Source organism: Pogoniulus pusillus, chromosome 15 (genome assembly GCF_015220805.1).
Source record: "Pogoniulus pusillus isolate bPogPus1 chromosome 15, bPogPus1.pri, whole genome shotgun sequence".
Classification (NCBI taxonomy): Eukaryota; Metazoa; Chordata; class Aves; order Piciformes; family Lybiidae; genus Pogoniulus; species Pogoniulus pusillus.
In genome coordinates this window covers 26,236,263-26,257,054 of record NC_087278.1, presented here as the reverse complement: position 1 = coordinate 26,257,054, position 20,792 = coordinate 26,236,263, and the positions used below count along the sequence as shown (strand labels likewise).

At 45.6% G+C, this 20,792-nt stretch overlaps 1 protein-coding gene across 1 annotated transcript in view; it reads left to right on the top strand.

Annotated features, from left to right (window-relative positions):
* ST8SIA1 (ST8 alpha-N-acetyl-neuraminide alpha-2,8-sialyltransferase 1) overlaps positions 1-20,792 on the top strand; it is a 146,931-nt gene that overhangs the window by 97,605 nt on the left and 28,534 nt on the right. The window lies entirely within an intron of this gene.

Sequence of the window (20,792 nt, the reverse complement as noted above, 5' to 3'; positions counted from 1 at the left end):
TGTTGTTTATTAGAACTAGCTGAAGTTTTTCAAACATCAGTAGATGATGAGAGAGGGGAAGGTAGGGGAAAAGTTAGCAGCATGTCTCTGATACTGCCTTCCTGAATTTTAATTGCTGTGTTATTTGTTTATCATCCGGAATGAATGAGGCTGTTCTCAGGCGGAACGAGATCTGGTAGTAACCTGCTATGTGCACTGAAAAAGAGAGCAAAAAAGGAATAAACTAAGGGAATGAGTGGAAAATGGTTAGGCATAAAGGAATATATAATGTGGGTACAGGTGTTTCAGAAAAGACAAAGGCACAGACTTGGAAATGGATGTTTGATGTTATTTATATGCAGTGTTTTTCCTTTCTATCAGGAATGGAAGGATGTGTGTGGAATTTTGTGTGTGGAAAAGGCAGTTTTTGACAGAGTAGAAAAAAAAAAGAGGGAAATGGAGCAGTAACTGGCTTCAAGAGCTGAATGCAGGCACAGAGTGACTGAATAGAAGGCACAGAAGTGCTTGTGGGATGAGATCAAAGCAAACCAAGCACAACTGGCAGAGGATGGTGCCAGGTGCCAGGCGAGAAAAGCGATGGACTTGAAGGTGGAGAATCTGGAAATGCTGTGGGACATAGATGGCTCAGAAGCTGTGTGATGGTTTCGATGTGTGTGTCCCCCCCCACTTTGGAAATCACCCAGACTAGACTCAGCCAGCTCTGGAAATTGAATGAAGCTTATATTTACAGCTTAGCACAAGATACAAGCAGATATTTACAGTATATACAGTTATATACAGAAATACACAAGCTAAAAGGTAATTCAGAAACACAACAGCCCTCCCAGAAACCTGAGTCCCCAGGAGGGGCTTCCAACTGCCCTTCCACCTTCTCTCCCCACCCCCCTCAACCTTACCCCAGTCCCAAAGAAGAATGGAGGTTCAGCCAGGCGGTTAGGAAGCAAAGTGGATTAATCAGAGGGACGGCAGAGAGGCTAGAGAGAGAAATGCAGCTTGGAGCTCCCCAGCAGAAGTGAGTTATCTATGTTTGCATTCTTCTTCTTGTATCTCTCAGCAAGCCTGAGTGAGGTAGACATCATTCTGTTTTCTTTTCACAGCCTGTAATCTGGTTCTTCTCACCAAAACGTTCTAGCTAGGGCCAAACTAGCACAAGCTGGTGTAAGGAGTGGGATGAAATGGCCAGAACATCTGATCAAGGAAAGGAGATTGGTTTGGCTGTGGCATTTTGGAAAGCATGAAAAGGAGCAGCGTGGAATATGAAGCTTAGAAAAGAGTTTTTCAGATGTCAAGGCAGAGGATTATTAAGCTCATGAAGATTTATTTTGCACCCTCCCTTACATCAAGGCCTGGAGTGGAAACCTTGCTGTACTTGATGTTTTTCAGAAGAGGAAAGGGAAAAGGAGTTTTAGTGATGCTACAGACTCATGATGGAGCTATACAAGAGAGACTGTGGAGTTATCTGGCAAGATGGAAGGGTAGGAGCGAGCAGATGGTTGGAGAAGCAGATGGAGAGAATGAGATGATACTTTGTGAGAGGAGGATCACAAGGAGAAATGGAAGGGGGAGGCAAATGGGAAAAGAGAAAGGGAGGAAGGATGAGATGGAGAACAAGATAGGGGATTGCATTCAGTATGAGTTTTCAAGTGAAGGAAGCATAACTGCAGTCCAGGCCCTTTGCTGAGAAAGTGACGTGGGATGTATGTGCACATGTATTGGTGAGGAGGAAATACACAACCACTGGTTTTGCAACACCCCTGTTTAGCTTGCCACAGGAAACGTGGTCAAGGCCCCACAGATCAGTGTGATCAAAGGCAAAGCCACATGGACTCCAGATGATTCAATGTGAATTATGCCAGAGACCTTTAGTGATCATTTCGGCTCTCAATATATCCCTCAGGGCCACAAGGCACACGCCTACACATTAGCATAATTAGTCAAGGACAACCCACTCCATCAGCATAAACCATGCCTTGTTCTCCTCATTAATGAGGTGTCTGTTATCTATGCCTTCTGAGATAAGGTAGCCAGCAGCTGGGGAGAACCAAGGTCAGCATCTGCCTGTTATTATCCTTCTTCACTCCGTTCCCACAGCTCTTCTTCACTTTGTGTTCCCATGAACCAGGAACTGAGAATTACAGAGAGAAGAAATTCGTTGCACTGAAAATTGGCAAATACCTTCTCTGAGACTTGGAGCTTTTGAGAGATCTGACACTTTGCATGGTTGGGAAGAGATTTTTTTCTTCAAAGTAGTTCAGACTCATGATTTTACCTCCCATATGTTAAGTTAGATTTGGAAAAAGAGAGTAAAGCTGGAAGTTAAAGTAGCAAAAAAAAAGACTATTGTTCTGTCAATGAATAATCAATTTTTATAGGCAGAAGCTTTTTACAGAATTGATACTGCTTACAGTGCATGAAATTCAGGGACATTCAGGTTGGTGTCTGGTACCTATCTGTTTCTGAGCTGTAAGTTAACGAGCTTCACAGAGTGGTATTATTCATTGCTCTTCCCCTTTCTTCTTGTTCTTACTTCAAGGAGGTTGATAGTGATGAGCCTTGACATCTCAATTATCTCTCAAGTGTGGTACGGCAAATTTAGTGAATTGGTCCTGCAAGCCATTCATGGCTCCTAAAAGATTTATCCTTACCAGATAATTTATGATGAGGCATGTTGGATAGGGCAAAGTTTTCATACCAGGGACATGGAGGTAATTTGCTCTGTTGTTTTAAAACCAGAATTATTGCCTTTGGAAAACTAAATTGGTGGTAGTAATTATTGCAGAGTGATATCTGAGCCACCAGTATTTCCCTTCAGGCTTACAACCTTGGGATGGGAGAGTCAAGACTTTAATCTTGCTTCAGAGATGCCTTGCCTTTTGCAAAACTCAGAGCTCAAGTTCTCAGTCTGTTTTCAGCAGGAAATGCAGTTTTCACTTGTAAAATATTGTGCCTGGTTCTCTTTTCACTTTGGAAATTTCCTCCTGTAACTTTGCTTCATGTAATACAGGAGTACTGGCAGGAGACATATTAGGACAGAAATCTCCCTGGTTGGCTGAGAGGGCTTACAATGACTGCCACAGTTCCTTTTATTTTTGTCTGAAATATGTCAGGATTATCTCTCTTGGGTTACCTGAGCCCTCTATGCTGGAAAGCACACCAGTCTGTGGCAGGGGCACAGTGTGGACTGATGCTGCTGGTCTAGCAGGAGAGGGGAGCCCTCTGCTGAAGGGAAGAGCCAACCTGCCAGTCCTCACCTCCAGTTTTCCTCTAAGGCTGCTTTGGTGCTGCTCAGGTCTGTGAGAGCAGGAGCTTCGTGTGCAAAAGCTGCAAAGCTGGGCTATGAGGCAGAGCTCATCCTTCTCTTGTTGATATTCTCTCCTCCTATCATGTGGATCCTCTTGCACAAGGACCAGGTCATTCCTGTATGTGTTTAGGGCTTTGGAGATTAGGTTAATTATGAACATTTCTATGACATACCTGTGAAGTCAAAGACAGAGTGAGGGAGTAGGTGATGCTTGGTTCTGCTTCTGCAGCATTTTTGCTAGAGCATGCCTTGTTTCTTTGGATACAGAAATGAGTGAGGGGTTAGTTAAGGGTGGTATCAGTCTTTATTCTTTGCCACGTGGAAATTTTGATGAAAGCTTTATAGTGGAGTCTCTCAACAGTTGTATAACAATGACAGTGGAAATAGTCCAACTGAAACTTGGGCGACTGTATTTAGGAGCAGCCATTACACTTTGCAGCTCAGTATGAACTTCAGTGAAAATTTCCACACACATCCCTCCAATAAATTAATTCACTTTTTTGATTTCTGCAATGTTTCACAAGGGTTGGGTTGGGGTTTTTTTGTGTGGTTAGTAGGTCGAGGAGGAGTTCTTCTTCCCCACTGCTCTGCCCTGGTGAGGCCTCATCTGGAGTGTTGTGTCCAGTTCTGGGCCCCCCAGGTTAAGAAGGACAGGGAGGTGCTTGAGAGAGTACAGTACAGAGCCACAAAAATGATTAAGGAAGTTGAACATCTTCCTTACAAGGAGAGCCTGAGGGAGCTGGGGCTTTTTGACTCGGAGAGGAGGAGACTAAGGGGTGACCTCATTCATGGTCATAAATATGTAAGGGATGAGTGCCAGGAGGATGGAGGCATCCCCTTCTTGGTAATGCCCAGTGACAGGCCAAGGGGCAATAGGTGGAAGCTAAGGCATAGGAGTTTCCATGTGAACCTGAGGAAGAATTTTTTCCCATGTGAGGGTGACAGAGCACTGGAGCAGGCTGCCCAGGGAGGTTGTGGAGTCTCCCTCTCTGGAGATATTCAAGAACCATCTGGAAGCATTCCTGTGTCATCTGTTCTAGGTGATCCTGCTCTGTTAGGAGGGCTGGACCAGATGATCTTTCAAGGTCCCTGACATTCTATGATATTTACTGCATCCATTGCCTGTATTAAAGCAAGATGAAGGCATGAGACTGAAGGCTAATAATGCAATGGTTCTGCCTCTGAGCTTTGAAATGTCAGTTAAATATTGTGGTTGTTTATCAGGATCCCACAAAATTTGAGTGGGTTTAAATTTGCTTTCCGCTCTCCCTGTGTCTTAGAGCCAGCTAATAGTCTTTCCTGCACTCAGTCCTGAAGACGTCTTTGAATCTAATTGACTTAAGCCATGAGAATAAAAGGATGGAACTGAGGCAATTATGCATCTTGATAAAAGCTTCCTTTGTACAATATTCAACCTGTTGCTGACACCCATGAAAATGGTACACGAGAATTCCTCTTGACAGTGCCTCCATGTAAAAGCTGCCCATTCTGTTCCCAGAGAGGTACATTTTCATTTGCTAATTGCAAAAGGTCAGAAAAAGAAACAAAATGAGACCCTGCATGCATAAAATACCTTATTGAAGGAAAATCCCTCTTGCTTATCTTCTCCTTTGTTTAGAAGCCAGATGGTGAGTTTCTCTCTTCTGGGTGCAGCTGTTTTATAGCACTGGAACAGGAAAGGAAGCAAATGGGTGATGACAGAGAAGACTTCAGCCTGGAGAAGAGAAGGCTCGGGCAGACCTAAAAGTGGCCTTCCAGTACCTGAAAAGAGCTTACAAGAGGGCTGCAGAGGGACTGTTTGCAAAGGCCTGCAGTGATAGGACAAGGGACAATGGTTTAAAATAAGAGCAGATTTAGATTGGATGTTAGGAACAAGAGGGTGCTGGAACACTGGAATGTGTTGCCCAGCGGAGTAGTTGAGGCCCCATCCCTGGAGATATTTGAAGTCAGGCTCTACAGGGCTGTGAACTAGCTACTCTAGTGGAGGATGTCCCTGCTGACTGCAAGGAGGTTGGACTGGATGACCTCTGGAGGTCCCTTCCAACCCAAACCATTCTATAATTCTACTATAAATGTAGAGGTAATATTAATGAAAGTGGCACTGTAAGGATTTGTTTTAGAATTCAGAAGTATCACACATATTTATGTTAAACAGAATGGTCCCAGAAAAAGCAAATGTAGAGTCCTCCACGGAATATGGAAACACCTGGGGGGAGTTACTGACTAGGTGGCATTTCTGCTGAGAAGCAGCACGTGGGGTTAGGCTACAGAGAGAGTGTGAATAGACAATGTCCTAGCATTTAGCTGGCAGCAAATGTTTGCTGCATTATCTAAGTGTCATGCATGAAGAGATAAGGTTTAGCTCAGCTATGGTCTCACCTGGGTGCTGTGCTTCATTTTAACACCACATGTTCAAAAAAAGGCCCAGATCCCAAACCTGGACTGTCAACTGCAAAGCATAGCAAAGGGCTGGAAGAAAGAGATCTATGAAGCCTAAAATCCAAGGAAAGCATTGTTGGATCTAGAGGTATCTCAAAAGGTACCAGTGGCTTCAAAGAGAAATAGTTGCTGTTGGTAAGATCAGGAACTGAAATTTGGGATTGGGAAAATTAGAACTGGGAGGAAAAATTGTTTAAACTTGTAGGAGAGAAGGGAGAAGGACAGATTGAAGAGAGCTGTAACAGGTTCCCAGGGTCGAGGTGAGGATGATACCTCATCAGCAGAAAGCATTGCTAGCTATTAGAAGGAACCTTCCAGAGCATTTCTATAGCAGTCTCCATGTTTCAGTAATTTGAAGAGCTAATCAACAGGGGAATGAAATAGGAAATGATAAATAGATGTCATGAAAACTAGCGTCATGAAACTGTGGTTCCATGCTTTCTCTTAAAAAGAAATGGTTTATTACAGAATCACAGAAATGGAAAAGACCCTCAGGATCAACAAATCCAACCAATAACTCTACTCTACAAGGTGCACCCTAAAACATATCCCCAAGTGCCATATCCAAATGAAATTGTTATGCACCAGTGACAGATGATACCCTCAACAAAGCAACCATTTAGATTTCTGGTGGAAACACCCTCACATTTCAATTCTGATGTGTATTTATCATGGCATTGGAGAGGAATAGGAGGATCTTACACACACATTGATATGACTCCTGCATAAAAAATGGGGTTTGCATGATTAGCAGTTATCTCTGTTGTAAATGGCATTTTAATTGCAAATCTGCCTCACTGAGATCACCAATGCCTGCCTATATGTGCTGATATTCATTAGCACATTGTCTCACACATTTTCATTTTCCTGGCAAGCCTGTTGCTTTTTGGACTTTATTGTGCTTTGTTTTCTCCCTCCTTCCCTCCTTCCCTCCTTCCCTCCTTCCCTCCTTCCCTCCTTCCCTCCTTCCCTCCTTCCCTCCTTCCCTCCTTCCCTCCTTCCCTCCTTCGATTTGGTTTTGGTTTATTTTGTTCCCCACTCTCCCACCCTCTAGTGTCTTCTTAAGACTACTATGTTGAAGAGTCTGCCAGTTGTGACCAACAGAAAGAAACCTCAACTATCTGATCCTCCCATTACTGGGTTTGTGAAGTGGGAAAGCTTTATGTGTTCTCAAAGCAAATAATGCTTCTAACTGAGGTGATTTTTTTAATCCTTCTGTTGCTGCAGTAGGACTTGCTATGAGAGCTTTTAAATGCCTCTGCCAGTAGGTGGAATAGAGTGCCCAAGTACTTAATGTTTAGAGATGTGAGTTGTATCTTTGAAATCAAGGGAATGACTTTATATATGTTTGTCGTGGAGGGGCATTCTGCCACCTATGCCAATTGTGGCGGAGGGGAGAAATTAATTGATGTGAGAGGATATTTATAAAAATATATATATTTATTAACTTCAATAATTTCAACTCTCACTAACCCCCACTGAACTTTAATATTTGTTCTACACGGTTATGAAGACATTATGGGAATATATCAAACATGGACTATTATAACAACTAGCAAACATTCAAACTATTAACAGAGAGAGTTTTCCCCACAGCTTAGTGCCACTTGGGGTCATATACTACTTGCCCAGCAAGAGTGGGCTGAAAGCTGTTTTCTGCATTATGGCAGAGGTAATAGAAATTACAGAGGCATTACAGCATTTGCTCACAGTTCTGATTAATCAATAATCACCCTCCAGGGCTACGTCATAGCCTATGCATAGTGTCCAATTCTTCAGAGTCTCTGCCTGTGGACTTTGAGACTGGAATCCTCCGGTTTCAGGGGAAATGGCAGTCTCTGACCTTATGCTGCTGATTTCTTCTGGCTGCTCTCCCCAGCGGTACGTAGGCAGGATCTCAGGTGCAGAGGCAGCATGCCATGCTGTCTCAGCACAATGTAACGCTGGCTACTCAGGCCGAGCGTGTGCAGACAAGTGAGTCTGCTCCTGGCAACTTGTGGCAGTGGCACACACCAGGTAATCCTATGAAAGCAGGCGTAAGTGAGCTCTGCAAGTATGTACACAGGCAGGCAAGCAATGTGGGGGAGCAAGCATGTGTTTACCTGTGCACCCCTATTTATTAAATGTGGGCCGAGAATTATGGCCACTGGAATGCCCAATCAGGTTGGCAGTCAGCCAAACCTTACCATAATAGGTGCAAGCCACTTGCCTGGACTTTCCAAATATGGGAATCACATGGGCCTAGCACTAGGCAGGCAGGAGCTGGGCATGTGGGGGCTTACACAATCAGGTGTCCTGGGCAGCTGACTTTATGGCACCAGGTCTGTTGTGCCCCTTTGTGCTCGTTTAATATGTTTACCCCTGGTGTGAGCAGAGAGACATGTCCAGGCAGAGCAAGGCATAAATAAGCCTATTTTTAAGCCTACAGGCCCTCCACAACGATGTTTTTCTTTGCCAAGTAATTTAGTGTCCTGTGTGAGCACCTCAAGTTTTTTCTGGACAGTATCCCCAAAGGTTTTTAAGTGCCTAATCCACGTGTAGGTGATTAATCTTTCTTTGAAGTCTTTAGTCGCAGAAGAGCACAGATGACAACTACTCTGCAGATGGTGGCATTCCCACTTTTTCCTTTGTTTCCATCTCTAAAGAAAGACTTTTGCTGTTAGCATTATCCTCAGCCATGTCATCCCATAAACTTCAGAAAAAGGCTCTGAATTCAGGAGGCAGACACAGGGTGCTGGGGTCCGGAGGCTGGCGGGAGGCGGATCGGGGCACTGCCGAGTCGACTCTACAGCTTCTGTGCATCAGTGCCATTTTATTAGGGTAGTGCAGTGTCTTGTATAGCGCTCAGAGCAGGTGTACCCAGCCAGCCTGGGGCTGGCACAAGTGGACAGTACAAATTGGCCCCAAGCCACGTGCAGGGTGCAGATAGGTTACCCTTATCAAAACAGCCCGTGGTTCCACCCCAGGGGGCTGGCAGGGTCAGCCCCCTGGAGCTGTGTACACCCCAGGGGCTGGCAGATTCCATCCTCTATCAGGTGTGCATGGGTTGCTCAGCCTAACAGCCTAGCTTCCTTGGGGCCGGCTGGGGGCTCCAAGGACATCTCCCATCACAAGGTCTCATGTTTACAGCTCATGCCCCGCCGCGGGAGAAATTCTCCCACAACAGGGATGCAATAATTACAGTTATGGGCTTAGCTACAGGCCAAAAGGTGGCAGAGAGGTTAATTAGTGTCTACTTTCTCAGTAGACAGTGAAGAGGATTGCTGGGAATGAGAGACACTATCTGAGAAGATTGGCGGACTCTAACTTGTGGTGGAAGTGGAAGAAAAAGAATAACAATGCAGAGACATGGAGGAGTTCAGCAAAGCTCTACAGCTTGGCAGGACCAGCAGCAGCTGTGTTGCTCAAGTGCTTTCTGCAGACCCATTTGGCCAATGCGCAGGTTGCATTCAGTTCCTTACCTTTCCCTGTGCTGCTGTTATGAACAAGCCTGTGTAGTTTGTTTGGGACTCTATAGTTTGAGAAAGAGGAGGCTGAGGGGAGACCTTAACACCCTCTGCAACCACCTGAAAGTTAAATAGAGAGAGAGATTTGTGCTAGCTGCTTCTTACAGATAAGCAGTGACAGAACCAGAGGGAACAGTCTCAAGCAGCACCAGGGGAGGTTTAGACTAGACACTGTGGATTTTATTTTTCCCTGAAAGAGTGGTCAAGTATTGGAAAAGGCTGCCCAGGGAGGGAGTTGAGTCACTATCCCTGCATATGTTTAAAGATCATTCAGATGTGACACTTAGTGATGTGGTTTAGTGGTGAACTTGGTAAAACAGGGTTAATGATTGGGCTTTATGATCTCAAGGGTCTCTTCCAACCTGAATGATTCTATGATTGAATGAAACTTTGCTTCTCTTTGAATATAAGGCAAGAATTAAGAGGGGCCCATTTGAATATGATGCCATTTCTAAATCAGAATCCTGATATTTATATTAACAGAAACCTTATCTGAGTGTTGCAGAGCAACTTCTATCAGAGTCCATAAAAACATGGAACATGTCCAGAGAAGGGCAACAAAGCTGGTGAGGGGCCTGGAGCACAAATCCTATGAGGAGAGGTTGAGGGAGCTGGGCCTGTTTAGCCTGGAGAAGAGGAGGCTCAGAGGTGATCTTATTACTGTCTACAACTACCTGAAGGGGCATTGTAGCCAGGTGGGGGGTGGCCTCTTCTCCCAGGCAACCAGCAATAGAACAAGGGGACACAGTCTCAAGTTGTGCCAGGGTAGGTATAGGCTGGATATTAGGAAGAAGTTCTTCACAGAGAGAGTGATTGGCATTGGAATGGGCTGCCCAGGGAGGTGGTGGAGGCACCGTCCCTGGGGGTCTTCAAGAAAAGCCTGGCTGAGGCACTTAGTGCCATGGTCTAGTTGATTGGTTAGGGCTGGGTGCTAGGTTGGACTGGCTGATCTTGGAGGTCTCTTCCAACCTGGTTGATTCTATGATTCTATGATTCTTGCAATCTTGCTGGTGTATACACAGCATTCACCTTTCCTTCTGTAAGGTTGCACTTAAATAGCAAACACTTGGTTACACTGAGAGCTCCAGAGAAAAATCTATTTAAAAAAATAGGCTTTGAATACCCAGGGAATAATCACAAAATAAGCTCCAGCTTGCATGAGTTTAAATTTGATCAGCTAAAATAGAAAGCTGGCTCAGAGCGTGCAGACAGCTTGTGGCATTGAACTGTTAATAAAAGCTGGAGCTGTAAAGCACGAGTATAAAAGAGCTCCAGTAGAGTAGTTTCAACACTCTCCCTCTAGTATGTGACTGCAGAATTGTGAGGTTTGGCATTGCTGATGTTGGCATGCTGCTCGTGCATCTGAGTAACCTGTGTACTCCTCAGTGAAGCAGGCAGGCTGCTAAAATCACATCCCTAAGGTTCTGACTCAGAGTTAACTTGCACAGGGAGATGAAGTGTTCATCTCACTTGAGTTTTGAAACAGTGCACAAGAGATTTCTCGCGTGTCTTAGAAGAATAAATTCTAGTCACTCAGTGAACTTTTTTATGCATATTCTCATGCACTAAATATAAAATATACCTATAAAATGTGTGTCTAAATGTGTGAAGGGTGAGTGACATCTTGAGCTGTTCTCATCCTTCTCTGACAGCAGGAAGGAGCCTTGGGAAAAGCTGCAGTGTGGGTGGTACTAAAGCATGCTTGACAGCCAGCTGTAAGGGTTACACTTGGCCTTTGGGAAGAGTTTCTGACTGTTGTTTGTGAAGTATAAAGGAGAGCAGGAACTGAAAAGATTGTTTGTGTGGTGTGGTAGGAAGGATTTGGTCTCAGTCCCACTTCAGAAGATGGGTTTTGGGTTTTTTGGTGAAAGGAGTGAGCTTAAGTCAAGCTGCTGTTTACAGACTGGAGCATTTGGCAAGGCAGATAAAATGTCTCTGTCCCTCGTTTTCAGATAGTACAACAGAATCATGAAGGAGCAGTCACAGACCAATGCTGAGTCAGAGTGAAGTCCAGAGCAATGTGTTCCAAGCCTTTTTCCCAGCCTTCAATCTTAGGTGCTAGCTGAGGTACCTGGTGTGAAGAGCACTTACATTTCTGGCTATGTCTTTTGCAAGTATTAAATCTGCATAAAGAGATTAATTGGACCTGCCAGAGAAGCTGTTTGTGTCTACAGAGTTGCTAATTGCCATTCACACACTGTCAGAATATTGCAGGGTTTTGTTCTCCTTTCTGATGCTGCTTGTTCAGATACAGAGGTGGGTAGGATCTCCTGGCTATGTTAAGACAGTGGAGGCATGGAAGCTGAAGCCCTGGCCCACTGTTTACAGTCTGAATGTTGTGTGTTTTGCACTATTTGGGAAGGCTTCTCATTCCTGAAGGGCACTTGTTCGTAGGGGCAGGGACACTGTAGTGGTCAGGATAGGAACTTGGAAGCAAGATTTCTGTTCTGTGCTACCTTTCTGAATTTGCTGCTGCTGCTGCTGGAGCCAGAGTTGTGGGGGAACTGGCAGCTACTACATCACACAGAGCTGCAGAATGTCAGGGGGTCAGAAGGGGCCTTGAAATCACAGTAAGTCCAATCCCCTGCCAGCACAGGGTCACCTCAGATAGGTCACCCAGGCACACATCCAGGCAGGTTGCAATGTCTTCAGAGCAGGAGACTCCTCCACAACCTCTCTGGGCAGCCTGCTCCAGGGCCCTGCCACTCACAGTGAAAAAGTTTCTCCTTATGTTCTTGTGGAACCTCCTCTGCTCCAGCTTGCACCCATTGCCCCTTTTCTTGGATGTCCTTGAGTAAAGCCTGGCTCTGTCCTCCTGTCACTCATTCTTCGTATCCTGATAAACATGACTGAGGTTCCTCTTCTCCAAGCTGAAGAGACCCAGCTCCCTCATCCCTTCCTCTTAAGGCAGATATATTTAAGAAGACCAAGTGCAGGGTTCTGCACTTCGGCCACAACCACCCCAAGCAATGCTACAGGCTGGGGACAGTGGCTGGAGAGCAGCCAGGAAGGAAGGGACCTGGGAGTACTGGTGGATAGTAGGCTGAAGATGAGCCAGCAGTGTGCCCAGGTGGCCAAGAGAGCCAATGGCATCCTGGGCTGGCTCAGGAACAGTGTGGCCAGTAGGACTCAACACTGGCCAGGCCACACCTTAAGTACTGTGTCTGGTTCTGGGCCCCTCAATTCAAGAGAGATGTTGAGGTGCTGGAACGTGTCAAGAGAAGGGCAACAAAGCTGGTGAGGGGCCTGGAACACAAACCCTATGAGGAGAGGCTGAGGGAGCTGGGGGTGTGCAGCCTGGAGAAGAGGAGGCTCAGGGGTGACCTCATTGCTGTCTACAACTACCTAAAGGGAGGCTGTAGCCAGGTGGGGGTTGGTCTCTTCTCCCAGGCAACCAGCAACAGAACAAGGGGACACAGTCTCAAGTTGTGCTGGGGGAAGTATAGGCTGGATGTTAGGAGGAAGTTCTTCACAGAGAGAGTGATTGGCATTGGAATGGGCTCCCAGGGAGGTGGTGGAGGCACCATCCCTGTAGGTGTTGAAGAAAAGCTTGGATGAAGCACTTAGTGCCTTGGTCTAGTTGACTGGCTAGGGCTGGGTGCTAGGTTGTACTGGCTGATCTTGGAGGTTTCTTCCAACCTGGTTGATTCTATGATTCTATTCCACTCATAAGGTACTGTATGGTACAGACAAGGTGGAAGAAGAGAGTGGTGTGCAGGTAGTTGGCAGATCAGCCTCTCATTTTTTTTATGCTGTTTTCCTCTTTCCTTACTAGACTGCAACACACCCAACATGAAATGCCAGCTCTATGTGACTGGAAGAAAACCTGTATCAATGTGATAGGAGAGTAGGCAACAATAATGTGCCTGACTGGGGTAGAGGCAATGTGTGACCCTAGCAAGGCTCATCTTCCTGTGTGTTGCATACCGACTAGCCATGAATAACGTCTGTCTGCTCAAGGGTAGGAGGGCACTGCGGGGAGATCTGGATAGGTTCAATCCATGGGCTGAGGTCAGCGCAGTGAGGTTTAACAAGACCAAGTGTTGGGTCCTGCATTTTGGTCACAACAACCCCAAGCAACACTACAGGCTTAGGGAAGTGGCTGGAAAGCAGCCCTGTAGAAAAAGATCTGTGGGTGCTGGTGGACAGCTGAACGTGAGCCAGTAGTGTGTCCAGGTGGCCAAGAAGGCCAGCAGCATCCTGACCTAGATCAGAACCAGTGTGTCCAGCAGGAGTAGGGAAGTGGTGGTGGCCTTGCACTCAGTCTTGGTGAGGCCACAGCTTGAGTACTGGGTTCAGCTCTGGGTGCTACAGGATAGGAAAGACATTAAGGGGCTGGAGGGTGTCAGAGAGGAGTAACAAGGGTAATGAGGGGTTTGGAAGGTGTCGTATGAGGAGCAGCTGAGGGAGCTGGGGTTGTTCAGTCAGGAGAAGAGAAAGCAGAGGAGAGACTGTATTGCTCTCTACAATTCTGTGAAAGGAGGTTGGAGTGAGGCTGGTGTTGATCTCTTCTCCCATGTAACCAGTGATAGGATGAGAGGAAATGGGTTTGAGTTGTGCCAGGGGAGGTTTAGGTTGGACATAAGGAAAAACTTTTTTTACTGAGGGAGTGGTGAGGGCTTGGAACAGGCTGCCCAGGCAGGTGGTGGAGTTCAAGAAGCTGTAGATGTGGCGCTTCAGGACTGGTTTAGTAGTCATGGTAGTTAGGCTGTGGTTGGACTCAATGATCTTAAAGGTCTTTTCCTGCCTTAATGATTCAGTGGCTGCCTGGTAGGAATTGCTCTGTGAATTGCTCAGAAGGTTCTTTCTGCAGTTTGCTGGAAGTTTTGAGGCATGCAAAATGCCTGAGTGGTTGTGTGCATAGGCTGCACTCATGAAGTGCAAGCTGTCCTGGCAGCTCTGACAGCAGCAGCCTGAAGAAAGAGGACATCCTAGTACTGCAGATGAGCTGCCTGCTCTCGGGGTGGTGGCTCACTGGTAAAGCCAGGCATATGTTGTCACTTGTTTTTTTTATGTGCATATCCTTTAACTTGCTGAGAAGATTCACTCAGACCTAGAAATTTTTTGCCCCCCCTTTTTTTTTAATGTACTCCCAACAAATAACTGTGTTTTGTTTTGAAATGTTTGATGAATCTTAATTTGCCCTGAATTCTGTGGGCTTATAATGAGTAGGAAAATTGGAAGGGTTAAAGAATTCTGAGAACAAGTTGCTTTAAGGGTAGGAATGCTTTGACTGTCTCCTGTTTTGTAGCAGGTTTGGAATTTGTGCTGAGTGAGTGCAACTTGAATATAGAATATTGAACAAACTGCTCTCTACTGCACAAAGTATCATTTCAATAGGTAAATAATTTTCAGTGGTTTATTTTCTGTGCAAAGACTGCTTGGTGGACTGTTTAGGCCCTCCTAGTGAAATCCAACAAGGACAAGTGGAGTGTCTTATGTCTGGCAAAGAACAACCCCGTGGACCAGTATAGGTTCGGAGCTGACCTGGTAGAGAATAGCTCTGGGGAAAGGGATCTGGGCATCCTTGTGGACAGAAGGGTGCCCATGAGCCAGCAATGTGCCCTGGTGGCCAAGAAGGTCAAGGGCATCCTGAGGTGGATTAGAGGAGGTGTGGTGAGTAGGTCCAGAGAGAGTTTCTCCTCCCTCTGTACCCTGCTCTGGTGAGGTGGCATTTGGAATATTGTGTCCAGTTCTGGGCCCCTCAGTTCAAGAAGTACCTCAGGGAACTCGTTGAAAGAGTCCAGCACAGAGCCACAGAGATGCTGGAGGCAGTGGAACATCTCCCTGCTGAGGAAAGGCTGAGGGAGCTGGGTTTGTTAGCTGGGAGCAGAGCAGTCTGAGGGGTGACCTCATTCATGTTTATCAAGATGTGCAGGGCAGTGTCAGGAGGACAGAGCCAGGCTCTGCTTAGCGATGTCCAGTGAGAGGACAAGGGGCAATGGGTGCAAGCTGGAGCAGAGGAGGTTCAACGTGAACAGAAGGAGGAACTTCTTGACTGTCAGGGTGGCAAAGCCCTGGAGCAGGCTGCCCAGAGATGTTGTGGAGTCTCCTTCTCTGGAGACATATAAAACCTGCCTGGATGCATTCCTGTGTGACCTACCCTAGGTGATCCTGCTCTGACACGGGGGTTGGACTTGATGTGATTTCGAGGTCCCTTCCACCCCTAATATTCTGTGATTTATTTGCTCTGCCATATTCACTTGCCACTGAGTCAATGTGAGCTGAAGCAGAAATTAACTGCATCTCTTCTTTGTATTTAAATTATATTAAGCAGTCTGCTTCATGCCATTATCAGTCCCGACTCGGAGATCTGGCTGGATTAGCAGTGCAGGCACAGCTGGAGTCACAGATAATGGGTAACATTCTCAGCTGGTGTATTATATCAGTATAATACTAGGAGCCAACAGAGTTACACTAATTCTCACCATCTGAGCAGCAGCAGTTAGTACAATTGCTCTCTTTCTCTCAGCTGCTAAAACTTATGTTTGGGCTTTTGTGCTTCTCCATCAGCACTTAATGATACCCCTTGGATTTGAATAGGGCAGAGGAGCCCAGAAACAAAAGTTTTTCCTGCGAATGACTTAGTGTTAATGCTGAGAGCTGCTTTTGCTTTTTCCTTGAAATTGAGATGTGATGCAGCACTTCTGGAGTAGGGATCTAGAGTGCTTGTGAGGTGCTTGTGACTTTCAGTATGCTTTTAACTTGTTGTGAAGGTAGCACTGAACTAAGGCTTGGCATTTAAATTAGCAATTGGTAAAGACCATTTTGTGCTGTCACCCTTAATTACTCAGAGACAGATAACATCTGCTTTAGCATTTGAATTATTTACACTTATGTATCTGCTCTGCAGATGTCCACAATGAAACCCAAACACACACAAATCATTACAGAGCTCTGTAACAAACGAGTCATTGGCCAGTAATTGCTGAATCTTTTCCAAATGGTAGATTTGGCCCTAGCCCTTGGAAACATTTTCAGTACAGAAAATAAAACTTCAGCATTATTTGTGGTTCTGCTTAAATGGATTACAAAGAGCAAGACTGAAGTGATGTCGACAAATGAAGCAGTTGTTTGAATGAAATGAAATGAAAGAACCCTGCGTTTCCATGTGAGAAAGTACTGAACTTGCTATTGTCAGTGCAGTTGTTCACTTGAGACAGCTGGAGAGCTTTGGATCCAGCAATACTTACAAGTTGTCTTGCCTGACTGGGGTTCCACAGTTAATGGGGGGAGAGAGGAATACCTTGTGAAGATGATGTGTCCCCTGAAGTTGCTTGTTGCTCTGAGCTGGCTGTAAGGGTGGTTAGAGTGACCTGATTAGATGGAATATGTCTTAGCTCTCCTTCAAAGCAAGTCCTCTCCAGTCTCTCAAGGAGAGGAGATGCTGATTTACCCCATGAACGATGTTTACAGCTGCTGGGCTGCACTTAAAAAAGTATTTTTGATAATTAGAAGCAGGTTTCAGTTTAGAAAGTTGTTCCATGTAGTAAATTGTGGTTTGTTACTGATACTGTAAAATTTGGATGTGAGAAAACCTTTGAAGATTTGTTCAGCTAGGCACACCTTGAGTGCTGTGTCCAGTTCTGGGCTCCTCAATTCAAGAAAGATGTTGAGATACTGGAACGTGTCTAGAGAAGGGCAGTGAAGCTGGTGAGGGGCCTGGAGCAGAGCCCTGTGAGGAGAGGCTGAGGGAGCTGGGGGTGTGCAGCCTGCAGAAGAGGAGGCTCAGGGCAGAGCTCATTGCTGCCTGCAGCTGCCTGCAGGGAGGCTGTAGCCAGTTGGGGTTGGGCTCTTCTCCCAGGCAACCAGCAATAGAACAAGGGGACACAGTCTCAAGTTGTGCCAGGGTAGGTCTAGGCTGGATGTTAGGAGGAAGTTGTTGTCAGAGAGAGTGATTGGCATTGGAATGGGCTGCCCAGGGAGGTGGTGGAGTTTTTGTCCATGGAGGTGTTGAAGAAAAGCCTGGATGAGGCACTTAGTGCCATGGTCTGGTTGATTGGACAGGGCTCGGTGATAGTTTGGACAGGATGATCTTGGAGGTCCCTTCCAACTTGGTTGATTCTGAATTATCAGGAAGGAGGCAGGCATGATTTTACTGACAGTGTTGTGTACAAGGAGACTTGTGTGCCAGATCTTGCACCCTGACAAGACAAGGTAGCAGCTTTTTGTTTGTTGAACACATGCATGTACATTTTGTAGCCCAGAACCTTCCTCCATATTTGCATATCTGTTATGCATGCAAGTGCATCTCTCTGGTGGTCTCTGAGAGGTCCTGGTGACCCCTGATGGCATTTCTACAGTTATCCTCTGAAGTAACTCTTAGTCTCATCTTCCTTATCGGGTAAATTCTGCTCTAATTTACTGAGTTTTGAGCAACCTCCTGAGAGAAGTTGCTTGATCACCCAAGCTTCATGTCCTGTAGTATCTTGTCTGTGAAGGCCTGTGTGTTCTTAAAATGCCATACCCCTGTGTGATCTCTCCTTTGACCTTGTGTAACCTGTTGTGCTAGACATCATGCAATATTAACAGTTCATTTAACAAACACCTGAAGCCACAAAACCTTATGCTGTCATTACTGTTGTGCAGTAGACTTGGCATGGCTCCTGTTATCTGTTTGCTACTGCCACACAAACCAAGTATTGTTTGCTAATGAGCGATATTGAGAAGAGAGGGAAGGAGGCTGCACAGCACCATTTGAGTGCAGGGTGAAATATAGCTTCTCTTCCTCTCTGATATGTGTATGTATATATATATGTGTGTGTAAATATAGTCACAGATTGCATTGGGTTCTAAAAGGACCCTCAAAGGTCATCTCGTCCAACCCCCTTTCACTTAGCAGGGACACCTCCAACTAGCTCAGGATGCCCAGAGCCACAAAGATGATTAAGGAAATGGAACATCTCTCTTATGAGGAGAGACTGAGGGAGCTGGGGCTCTTTAGCTTGGAGAAGAGGAGACTGAGAGGTGACCTCATCAATGTTCATAAATATGTAAAGGGTGAGTGCCAGGGCTCTGCTCAGTGATGCCCAGTGACAGGACAAGAGGTAAGAGATGGAAGCTGAGGCACAGGAATTTTGATGTAAACATGAGGAGGATGTTTTTCACTGTGAGGGTGACAGAACACTGGAACAGGCTGCCGAGGGGGTTGTGGACTCTCTGGAGATATTCAAAAGCTGCCTGGATGTGTTCCTGTGTGATCTGGTATAGGAGATCCTGCTCTGATCGGGGGTTAGATTGGATGAGCTTTCGAGGTCCCTTCCAGCCCCTGACATTCTGTGAGCCTGTGAGTCAGATCTTGAATGGTAAAGTGAGAGAAAAGATGCAAATCTCTTAGCCAAGCACCAGGAACTGAAAGTGACACCTGCCAATCACAGGCTCAGACTGACTGTAGAGTTGGTGGCCAGGGTAGACAGACAGCTGATATGTGCCAGCAGTGCCTTCTGCTTCACCCGGGTTTAGGGAAGAGCAGCATGAATTTATATCCTCCCTATAAGAGATGAGGAGATCATAATCTCCACCAGCTGATTATTGAGTTCTGCTGTGAAATAAGAAAATGAAGTTTTCCTTGTTTATTTACCATTCCAATGAATCAGAAACAAGCTAATGAGTGTAAAGTGTTACATCTCTAACTTTGAAGTTTCAATAAAATGCTGATTAAAAGGTAATCAACAAATGGATGGATGATGAATCATCCCTCTGGATAAAAACATCTTTATGCCAGTTGCTGAGACCTGAGACCCTGCAGGCTCAGGCACAAGGGCTTTATGCCTTAGGTGTGTATTTGCTTAGCAAATACTAGAGGAGGATTCAAGTGCAGCCTGTGCCTCATCCCTAGCTGCTTGCTTCTGATTTGAGGTGTTGAGTCAACAGTTGGACTTGATCTTAGAGGTCTTTTTCAGCTTTAAAGATGCTAGGAATTTGTGGAAATTGGTGCATGTTCCATGGCTGTAGCTCAATACACCTTTGAGCCTGGTGTTACCAAAGTTTCACAGGTTTATGTTGAAGCAGCTTTCAAAAGTTTTGTTTTAGTGACTTTCTTTACAGGTAGTAACCCCTAGCAGGAGGCAGAAACAAACAGCTAGGAAAAAAGGCCATTGCATTTTAAATCATCACAGTGAATGCGAGTCTAAGTCTGCAGCTATTCTGCAAGTCCACCCAACAGTTTCTGTTTAACTTTCATTTTTTCTTCTCCTTGCTATAAAACATCAAGTCCAGGAGTGTTGCTTTTCATAGAATCATAGAATCAACCAGGTTGGAAGAGACCTCCAAGATCATCCAGTCCAACCTAGCACCCAGCCCTAGCCAGTCAACCAGACCATGGCACTAAGTGCCTCATCCAGGCTTTTCTTGAACACCACCAGGGATGGTGACTCCATCACCTCCCTGGGCAGCCCATTCCAATGCCAATCACTCTCTCTGTGAAGAACTTCCTCCTAACATCCAGCCTAGACCTCCCTCGACACAACTTGAGACTGTGTCCCCTTGTTCCGTTGCTGGTTGCCTGGGAGAAGAGCCCAACCCCCGCCTGGCTACAGCCTCCCTTCAAGTAGTTGTAGACAGCAATGATTGTGTGACTGTCATTTGCATCTGCCAGGATCTGTGTCTCTTAATTTTGTAACTTAACCCATATAATTAAAAAAAAAAACAACCCAAAACCCCAAACCAACCCAGCCCAAAAGTGCATTTGAAAGCGAACAATGAGATGTTATTTGTGATGGATATACCCTGCTCAGGAAAAAAAGCCAAGGAGAGGTCTGGGGCAGGTGTAGTTCAGTGTATGGTGTGATGCAGTGTGTGTGTGTGTGTGTGTACTTCTGGTACCTCCGGCATATAAGGAACATGGACGAGTGAGGCTTTGAGTAACCTCTTCTAGTGGAGTGTGTACTTGCCCATGGCAGGGAGGTCAGAGCTGAATGATCTTTAAGGTCTCTTCCAACCCAAACCATTTTATGTATTCTATGTGCATAAAAGCTTTAACGGTGCACATGCTTCTAATAGCTCAATGCTATGTCTAGGAAGACAGGCTGTAGTCTAAAGTAGCCTAGTACCAGTGCCAGGGATTTGAACTCGATGATCTTCAAGGTCCCTTTCAACCTAAACCATTCATGTGCAAACGTGTGCACACCACTGGGGTAAAACTGTCATGCTATGCATCTGAGCCGTTGGAGACACTCTGGCATGAAATGCTATTTGCATTCTCCTCACAGCTTTTTTCACCTGTCTAGTTGCAGTGTTTTGGAGGGTTTCATTGCTTTTGTGTAGCCATTGCTGTGGCTCTTCTTTTGCTGGGTTAGTGGAGAAGTATGGAAATACCTGATGTGCCTCATGTTCTGTGAGGCTTAGGTGTAGCTGTGTGAGATGGATTTCTTCTGTGTTATTTGGTGTCTCAACGGTGTGTGTAAGTCTGCTTTGTTTTCCTTCCTTAGCTGTAACCCTGTTATTGCAGAGCCTGTGTTGGGGATATATATATATATATATGCTAACCATTTCAGACACCACTTACTGAGTGTGGAAATAGCGATAGGGGGAAAGTTATAGGTCAT